Genomic DNA, 9,456 nt, shown 5'->3' with positions numbered 1-9,456 from the left:
ATGGACAGCAGAGAAGAGGGCGGAGGGAGACGTCGGACAGTGTAACTTATGACAAATCTATAATTTATGAATTATGAAGGGTTCAGGAGGGAGGGGGAAAATGAGCAAATGATATTGAGGGCTAAGGTAGAGAGCAAATGTTTTGAGATTGATGAGGGCAACAGGTGTACATAGGTGCTTGACTCAATGGATGTATGTATGGACTGTGATAAATGTATGAGCCCTCAATAAAATAATTTAAAAATAAAATGCGTCCTAAGTGTGAGCTAGACTGTAGTCGCTCTTGGGAAGAGCCTTCCTAGTTCCTTGCAGCTTCTGGAAGCCTGAGCCAATGCCGATGTTCCTTGGCTTGTAGATGAACCTTCAAATGCCCAACTTCCCCGTGTGTGCGCCTCTCCTTTTCCACAAGGCCGTCAGTTTTACAGGGTTACCCCACTCCGGGAAGAAAGCCCTCCTGTGAATAGATAGTACCGTGGGGTCAGGATTTTAGCGTTATCTTTGTTGAGCAACACAGTCCGGCTGTAACTAGGAGCAAAAGGAAAATGGGCAAAATACCTAACCAGGAAACTAGAGGATTTACCTGATGAAACTGGAGCATTAAAAACTAAGCATCCAGCCTTGATGAAGTGGAGAGGAAGGAAGCCACGCCTCATTAGGATTGCATACCAGTCTCATCTGTCCTGGGGGATTTTTTTTTTTTTCTAATTAACTTTTGTTGATGCAAGCTTTCTAGTAGCTCTGGAAACATTAAGAAGGGGATCTCACCTCATCCCATTCTTATTAGTACAAACAAACCAGGGTTGCTAATGTCCAATTTACTATTACCTACCTATTACTCAGGGCCTTGAATCTACCTGAAATGGTTCTCTCATGCTTGAGGAACTAACACAGGAACAGACTTCTAAAAGTTTGACAAATTGGGTCATTCCTCATAACCAGAGGAATGAGGTATAGGTTGAAGCTCTGGAATGGGAAGAGTTGGAGGAGGTGTTAGTGAACCTTTTTAGGCACCGGATGTGAGAGATTTTTTTTGGATTATTGGCAGGACCGTGGAGAGAGAGACACTCAAATCATATGCAGCTGGCCCCCATCTTTGAGTGAGTGCTGCTGGCTTGGAGCCGAGTGCCCCCATCTTTGAGCAGGGCACAGATGTTTCGGACAAAAGCCTTTTTATGTTTGTGAATTTGCCTTAGCTGTGGAACGGTTAAACAAACCCCTACTCACAACACATTCTTCAGCACAGTCACCTTTACTTGCGGCCGCTGAAGCTGCTTGAGCATCTAAAGACTGAGCAATTTCTTGCAGAAGCCGCGGTTCTCAAACTTGCCTCGTCATTGAAATCAGCCAGAGGATCTGGTAAAAATACAGGATTTATTTGCAACCTAATGAATCACAGTCTCTGGGGGAAGGAGCCCAGAAGTCAACATTTTCACCAGATCCCCAAATGATTAAAGTGATCAGCCACCTTGGAGAACCAAGGCACTACAGGAAGGCTTGAGTTATGGTGAAGTACTGTGTAATCTGGCCCTTCGAGCCATACTTTCATATGTGATAGAATTCTGTGGTTATAGTCCCATTTTAGAGGGAATTCTCTGCCATACTAATGGGCAGGATTAGGGTGGGATTAGAACCCAGCCACGCCCTTGGTTTCCTTGGGGGCATATTTGACTCTACCTCAGTAGATGGAATATGTATACTGGTACTACTATACAGTGCTAAAACAACTCGCCCCACCAGGAAAGCCATACCTCTGTTTCCTGGCTGAGCTTTGGTAGAAGACACGATATGCCTTTTGGACATTTTTGGCTTCTAACTCTGGACCCCACCCTTGCCAGACCTTCAGATTTGGACTGTACAGCACCCACCACCACGTGAGACGTTTCCTCAAAGTCTGGGTCCTTTCCCTGGGCATTGCAGCGAATTGCAGAATCCGAGGGTGTGAGGGAATATACTCGGGAGGAGTGGGGGAATAACGGAGCAGAATGGCATCTTGGAAGCGTACATCAAACTCGTTGGAACTCCAAACTAAAAACCAAACTTACTGCCATGAAGTCGATTTGATGTATATCCTATAGGAAAGTAGTATAGAACTGCCTCTGTGAGTTTTTGAGATAGTAACTTGAAAAAAGATTATTAATTGGGAGTTAATATATATATCATTCCATAGTTCAATCATATCAAGCAGTATTGTACAATTGCTGCCACAATCCATTTCTAAACATTCTTTTTCTTCCTGGACTCTGACTGACATCATCTCCCTTTTACCTACCCCTTACCCCCACCTGTACCCCTGCCTCTGAAAACCCTTATTCTACTTGCTGTCCCAGTAGGGTCACCAATCTTGGTTTCATATACAGAAAAACATTTAATACAACTTCAAGAGGGTGACTCCCAATGACATAACACCATTGAGATAAACCCTAATATGAGCAAACAAAAAGCCAAACCAAATAAAACAAGTTGAAAACCAGATCAGATCTAGCATGCATCAAAGAGGGGATCAACTGACAACGTTTTAACTGTTCAATCAGGTCTATCTATCCCATTGATCTATATTCATCTCTCCAAGGTGCTCTGTTTCATAACCACTTTGCTCCTAACCTTACTCTATTGTGGATAGAGGGAGATCACAGAGGCTTCTTTCCTATGTAGTGCCCACAAATGTGTCTTGGGCTATCATGGACTATCACTGTTATCCATAGCCTTCTGCAAACCAGATTCTCACAATTTAGGTTCTGATACTAACACCTTCGATTTTGGATTATATAATTTACAATCCTTCAGTGACTGGTGATGGTGTGCTTCTTCCGTGTGGACTTAGTTGACATCTCACTTAGATGGCTGTTCCCAGATGCTATTTTATCTGATAGTCACACCATCTGCTTTTTTCACTACCTTTTGCTATAGCACCCATATTTTCTGTGTTTCCTTCCTGAGGGCGAGTATCAAGCAGGGCCAGGAGGTAAGAACTCATTGTTTTAAAGGTATATCTTCTAATATAAAACATATTAAACGGTAGTTTAAATTATCTTAAACATTTTTAATTGCTGCTTTTCTCATGTTAGAATTGTTTCTTAAAACCACACTCCTCTGAGGCTCTTTCAGAATTTTGTGTATTTGGTAACATGGTTAGTGATGGTCCAGTTTTCCTGTTTGTCTGCTGTTTGAATGGTTGAAAGTTTGTGTATGTAGTGTTTTTTATATTACATTGTGACTAAGTGGAACTGACAATATAATAGCTTCTCTACAACATTTGAAGATATTAGTACTTAGCAATCTTTTAGGGAAATTTGGCCTCCACATTTTAAGTTGGAAAGTCATTGTAAAGACTTCAGGCAAAAATAACAACCACATGACTTTTAGGGTTTTTTGGTTTGTTTACATATTAAGGATTGTATGCAAAATTTATTATCTGTTTAATGATGGATGAAACAAAAGATTTCAATCATGAATGCAGAGGGATAGGTCAGGAATTGGACGTTTTTAAATTACCTTTTGCTGACTGGTTTTTTAAAACTCTGTATACTTTGTTAATAAAGACGTTTAAATGTAAGAAGGCATTGATAGTAGATCAGAGACTTGCAGTATGGATTGCATCTCACAGTAAACAAAATCAGAATCCTCACAACTGGACCAGTAGATAACATCATGACAAAAAGAGAAAAGATCGAAGTTGTTAAGCGTTGCATTTTTTTCTTGGTCCGCAATCAGTGTTTATGAAAGCAGCAATCAGGAATTCAAAGGCTGTCTTGCTTTGGGCAAATTGGCTACACAAGACCTCTCTAAAGTGTTGAAGAGCAAGGATGTCACTTTGAAGACTAAGGTGCACCTGACCCAAAACATGGTCTTTTCACTTGCAGAATGTGCGTGTGAAAGCTAGACAGTGAGTAATGAAGAATGGATGCATTTGAATTATCGTGTTGGCGGATATCATTGACAGATGTGTCCTAGCAGTATAACAGGGATGCTCCTTAGCAGTGAGGATGTTGTACCAGCCCCCAATAAAATGATTTTTTAAAAAAAGGAAGTGAGGGTGGCGAGACTTCGTCTCAAGTAATTTGGACATGTTACCAGGGGAGACATCACAGTCTTTGGAAAAGGACATCATACTGGGTGTAAAATAGGTTAGTGAGAAAGAGGAAGACTGCCAAGGAGATGGATTGACACAGTGGCACCAACAAGGGGTTCAGCTATAACCGTTGAGGATGTCATAGGACTGGGGAGTGTTTCAGTCTTGTACAAAGTCGCTGTCACTCAGGACTTGGCAGCACCTATAACATATATAGGAGGTTCTATTCCGCAAACAGGCAATATAAGTAAATCTCAAAAAGCACAAAGTACAGGAAGCCTGACATAAAAAAAAAAAGTTTGGACCGTGATTACATGAAAGTATGGGAAAGATGACAGTCATTTCACAGAATAAGTGATAACCGCCTGGTTCAGCAACTGCCCGAGCACATAGGCACACACCCAAGTACATAGTTAAGAGCTCTTTAAAAAAATTTAAGGAATCTTGTACAACAAATCATAGGACTTCTTTTAGCTACATTGGAATAGTGCTGATTCAACTATAAGTAAGCTTTATTGGTCATGGGAACTTGGTCATTGATTTTGCATGTGGTGGAGAAACTGGCAACTGTTAGGTGGAGCAAACATTAGGTGTTTGTAGTACCTCCTTCTGCTTTGCCACTGTATTCTGACAGTGCATACCTAGGCAGATCCCAAGTATAGTTCTGTATAATATATCCTAGGCCTTCACCTATGCCATTTTGTTTAACCCTCATTCCAGACCTGTGAATTTTTCAGTACAGCTATCCATTTTATGCTTGAGAACACTGATGATGTTGGAGCTTGCTGCTTACTTGGGCTAATATAGCTAAAAATAAGCATGGCATTAGAAGTAGCATAGATCTTTTATGTCATGGTATTCTATATTTTAAAGTTTGGATTCTGTCTCAAATAAACTGAACATGATCAATATCTGAAATGAGTTAAAGTATTTCAGATCAAACAAAAAGTTTAAAAAGTAATTTGTTCTGCAAAAGAGATGCCCCGTTGTCCGCTTTTCAAGTTAAGACTTTTCCATTGTCTCTTTGGACATTGACCTTAAAAGCAGCTTTATTGAATTGTAGCTGGGCTGCTGGAACCTGACTATCCATTTTCAGTAGCAAAACTGTCAACACAAGATACAAGTTTGTTATCATTAGCGTTTAATTTTGGTGGGGAAAGTGAGCAGAGGGGAATTGATGCTGATGAATATTGTAGCTGGAAAAATCTTTTCAGATAATGCCACTCCACTTTTCTCCCCATACTCATGACTGGGCTTTTAATTCATGTAAGCTTAAGTGGTCATAGATCATTCACTTCAGGCCATTTGCCTTTTAAGCGTTCTCATTAAAAAATTAAGTTCCATGATGTTATGTTTAAGATCCATTCCATTTCTAAAATCCCATGAAGCTGTGAGCTTTTGAAACAGCCTCTTGTGCTGGAGACCAGCCTGACCCCTTATTAATGTGTGGAATGTGCTGAGCTGTGTGTAAAAGCCAAGTTTAGATGTTGATGTTACCACAGAGTGACACTTCTTTTGTTATCTTAAAATTGAAACCAAAAGAAGCCTAAGGTTTTAAAAGAGGACATGTTTTAGGTAATTTTGAGAAATGAAAGTAGCTACTAATCTATTACTACTGTCAGTGCTGAAATCTTTTTTGGAGAATTCAGTACTTCTCTAAAGAGGTTTATTTATACATCTGTTCCAAGTATGTACACTTATCAAGGATCAAAAGGAAGCTGATTTTTAAAAAGCCAAAAAAACAAAGAATGTACTGGTATCATGGTCAAGGTCTATTTGAAAGGTATACATACATACACCTTGTAAGGCATACGTTAGTAAGCTCAAGGAGTAGTAAACTGCTCCTTGGTTTGAAAATAAATTTCAGCAGGTATATCTTCCAGATGGAAGTACGTACAAAAACTGTATGTTCTTTTTCTTTTGCCTCCACAGAAAGAAGCACAGTTAATTTTAGTTTAGACAGTCATCCTTCAAACAAATGTTAAAGAAACAGGAGGTATTATGTCATTCCCAAGGTGGTAAGTGGAAGCAGAAGAATGCATATTTTTAAATGTACAAAATAAGACATAGCTTCACTCCAAATCAGAAGGAAATTTGAGTTGGGAAAATGTAAGGGTGGTAAAAAGAAGCATTTATTATAGGTTGTAAACTAAAAGTCATTTATTTTAAGTGCTCAAAAGGGTACTGCTAAAAAGAAAACGTAGCATTTCCTAATATAAAGTCAATAATTGACAGTGGCTTCTGGTAAAGGTATCTTATAAAGAAAAAACAACTGCCTACTTTACAGTAAATGGAAAAATATATTGATGAAAAACTGGGCAATAGATTTGAGAGCAAGGCTAACTCATATCTGTCTGTGCTACAGCAGTGCTGACATGAAATATTTTCTGTTGGAAAAAAAAAGACACATTTGCTTGTATAGAGTTTTTAGAATATATTTTATTTCATGTGACTTTTAAAAAACATTTTACTGTGTTTCATTGAGAGCTTACACAGAAAATGATGTTCAAATTTAATATTTCTACACAGATTATTCCATGACATTAATTCTGTTTCTGATGATGTGTCGATACTCTTATGAACTCCAAATCTGGTAGTCACATGACTTCTGAATAGCCAAGGTCTTTGCCTCAGATGGAGTTAAACTTTTTAAACAGCAACTCAGAAGTAGTGTTTATGATACAGTGAATTTAAGCTTACTTTTTATAAGTTTAGATGGAGGAAGCAAGTGAAACCTAACTGTTGTTTCATCTTATTAACCTTCGCGGTATTTACCTTGCAACGGACAGAGTGTCACTCCGATTGGGAGTTGAGTGACATAAGAAATGTTTATCCTGACTGATTGAGAGTGAATGTCCGAGGTTCTGAACTTTTAACTATGGCAAGAATGTCGGGGGGTTTTCTGTTCCCCTCCTTGAACAAGTCTTAGACGTTATTTTCCCCATGGTATGCTTTGAGTACTTGTCTTCTGGTTGAATCAAGATTCTGAATCCATGCCTTACTACTACCCAGGTTTATGCCGTTGCTCACATATACATGTGCCGTCACCGAGGATCTTCTCCTGTAAGGCTATAAGAACAGCTTTCCATATCTCCGTACTTTGCGAGTCGTGGCTTTGGATGGCGGTTAGAAACAAAGGGGGATCCGCTTTACTTCACGTACATGTTTGGGGCTCTGCTCTCCCGCAGTACGGCGCTTGCTGGTCTGCGCTGGCAGAGCATAGACATGTATGAAGGACTCAGCTGCTAGCTGGAAAGTCGGTCTTTCAAATCCACCAGCTGCTCTGCAGACAGTGTGTAAATCCATAGGGTAGGATTCTGTCCTCAAAAGAGTCGCAGTAAGGTGGAATTGACTTGATGGCTTTTCATATGTGATTTATATGTTTCATTTTACCACTTGGGCCAAAATGTTACATTTCTTTGAATAATCAAATGAACAGATCTTTGGGCTCCAAAGGAGCTCCAGTGACACAATGGACTATGTGTTGAGCTGCTAACCACAGGTCAGCAGTTCGAATCCACCAGCTCTTCCACAGGAGAAAGATGAGGCTTTCAACTCTTGTAAAGATTTACAGCTTTGGAAACACCAGGAGTGGTCTGGTCTGTCCTTGAGGACTCTGATTCAGACTTCACCGGATGGCAGTGAGTTTTTGGTTTGGAGGTGTGGGGGGAGCAATGGTCTTTTCATTGCAAGGATGTCTTTTCTCTTCATTCTCCCACCATATCTTCATGCACACATCATGTACACTTGTTGACTACTTTCCTTTGGTTCATCTACCCACTACCCTGAGATTTCTTCCCCTACTGCTGCATGAAGACTGCTGCACCAAGGCTCACCAGGGTACCGGTCTGCTGCAAAACATTTGTACCGCAGGCGAGCAACTGCTCTGAGCATGGCTTTACCACTGGGACGCTGGCGTTCTTTTTAGCCTAGTAAATCCAATCATTTTTACAGCCCCTCCCCCGTGTCATATGAACAGGTACTCCTCCAGCTTTGCTCTCTTGTCCATTTCCTCCTTGAAGCAGGCTTCAGTGACACATTTACCTGCTTTTCCTTCCCCCTCTCTTTTTGATAATACACAGCTTCTTTTACAGATTTCTTCTTCCCTACCCATTATTTCGTGTTGCTGTGTCTCAGTGATCTCTCCTAGGCTCTCCTTGTGTCTCATGATACTGCTTTCCCTCAGCAGTGACATACCATAAGGTCAGCACTTCAAACCCAGTAGCAGCTCAGAAAGAGAAACCTTTCTGCTTCTGTGAATATTCCCAGCCTCAGAAACCCCATTGAGGATTGCTCTGAGTCGACGTTGGCTTGATGACAGTAAGAAGGAGCCAAAGCTGCTTCTTGGCTTCTCCTCTGAGCTGCTTCTATCAGCTGTCTTCTGGGCCTCGTCCCTTGACTGCTGTATTGTGCTGCACTTGATTGAAACCCACTTCAAAGCAGTTTGGGGTCAAACAGGGAGAACTACTGACTCAAAAAACCAAACCTCAAATGTACATGTGAGGTGGATTTTACAGTGACTAGTCCCAGAAATACCCATCATCTGGACTTCTCTTTGGTCTCTGCTTGTCAGAATGATTACCTCAGAACCATTTTGTCTATGAGAAATGGAACATGATTTTCTAATGTCAGCCTAATCAGAAAGAGAATACAAAGTGGCTGGGCTTGGTTGGCCAGAGTGAGACGAAAAGTATCCTGACCAACACATATCATTCCTATGGTAGTGATAATAGTTTATTCACACACGCGTGTGTGTGCACACATAGACTACCTTAAGCCTATGAATATTTTTCTACTTGTGTTGAATGTGATTTTATTATTCATAGTTTTTATGTGCTCTGAAAAATGAAAACCGCTGTGTGGGAGTCGATCCCATGTCATAGCAACCCTGGACAGGATACGGGGGCAAAGGGGTTTCCACTGCTGTGAATCTTGTGTCAGGTGGCCAGCTCTTTCATATGTGAAGGGACCCGTGTGTTTGAACTGCTTGCCGTTAGTTTAGCCACTGTGCCATCAGTGATCCATGCTGAGTTATCATTGCTTAATTATCTAGAGTTGATTGATTGCTGTGCCATTTACTGTCCTGATTATGAAATCAAAGGAACTCTGTCCTAAAAAGGTATATGTTGAAAAGTGATGATCAGTATTTCTTGGAATTAGAAGCTTTTCTTTGGTAAGCATTGTGTTCTGATTTGTAATATTTTAAAGCAACGTTTAGTTAGCTGGAGCTGCAGTAATGGAAACACCATAAGTAGATAGCTCTCACAGATACAGTTATTCTCTTATAGTTTAGGAGGCTGCAAGTCTGAATTTGGTGAAGGCTTCCTTCCTTCCTTCCTTCCTTCCTTCCTTCCTTCCTTCCTTCCTTCCTTCCTTCCTTCCTTCCT

General features: G+C 40.5%; 1 protein-coding gene across 4 annotated transcripts in view; it reads left to right on the top strand.

Moving 5' to 3' along the window:
- The window catches only part of CDC42SE2 (CDC42 small effector 2), a 67,918-nt gene that overhangs the window by 19,926 nt on the left and 38,536 nt on the right, over positions 1-9,456 (top strand). Inside the window, exon 2 of one of the 4 annotated variants that reach the window (XM_045285144.1) lies at positions 6,002-6,087. The exons of the other annotated variants lie outside the window; for them this stretch is intronic. The gene's annotated coding sequence lies outside the window, so the exon portion shown is untranslated. The remainder of the gene's footprint in view (positions 1-6,001; positions 6,088-9,456) is intronic. 4 annotated transcript variants of the gene reach the window in all.

This window comes from Echinops telfairi, unplaced genomic scaffold (genome assembly GCF_000313985.2).
Source record: "Echinops telfairi isolate 266 unplaced genomic scaffold, ASM31398v2 ScPeMD7_7469;HRSCAF=8507_1, whole genome shotgun sequence".
NCBI lineage: Eukaryota > Metazoa > Chordata > Mammalia > Afrosoricida > Tenrecidae > Echinops > Echinops telfairi.
The sequence above is the reverse complement of the archived record's forward strand: the minus strand, read 5'-3'. Positions and strand labels throughout refer to the sequence as shown.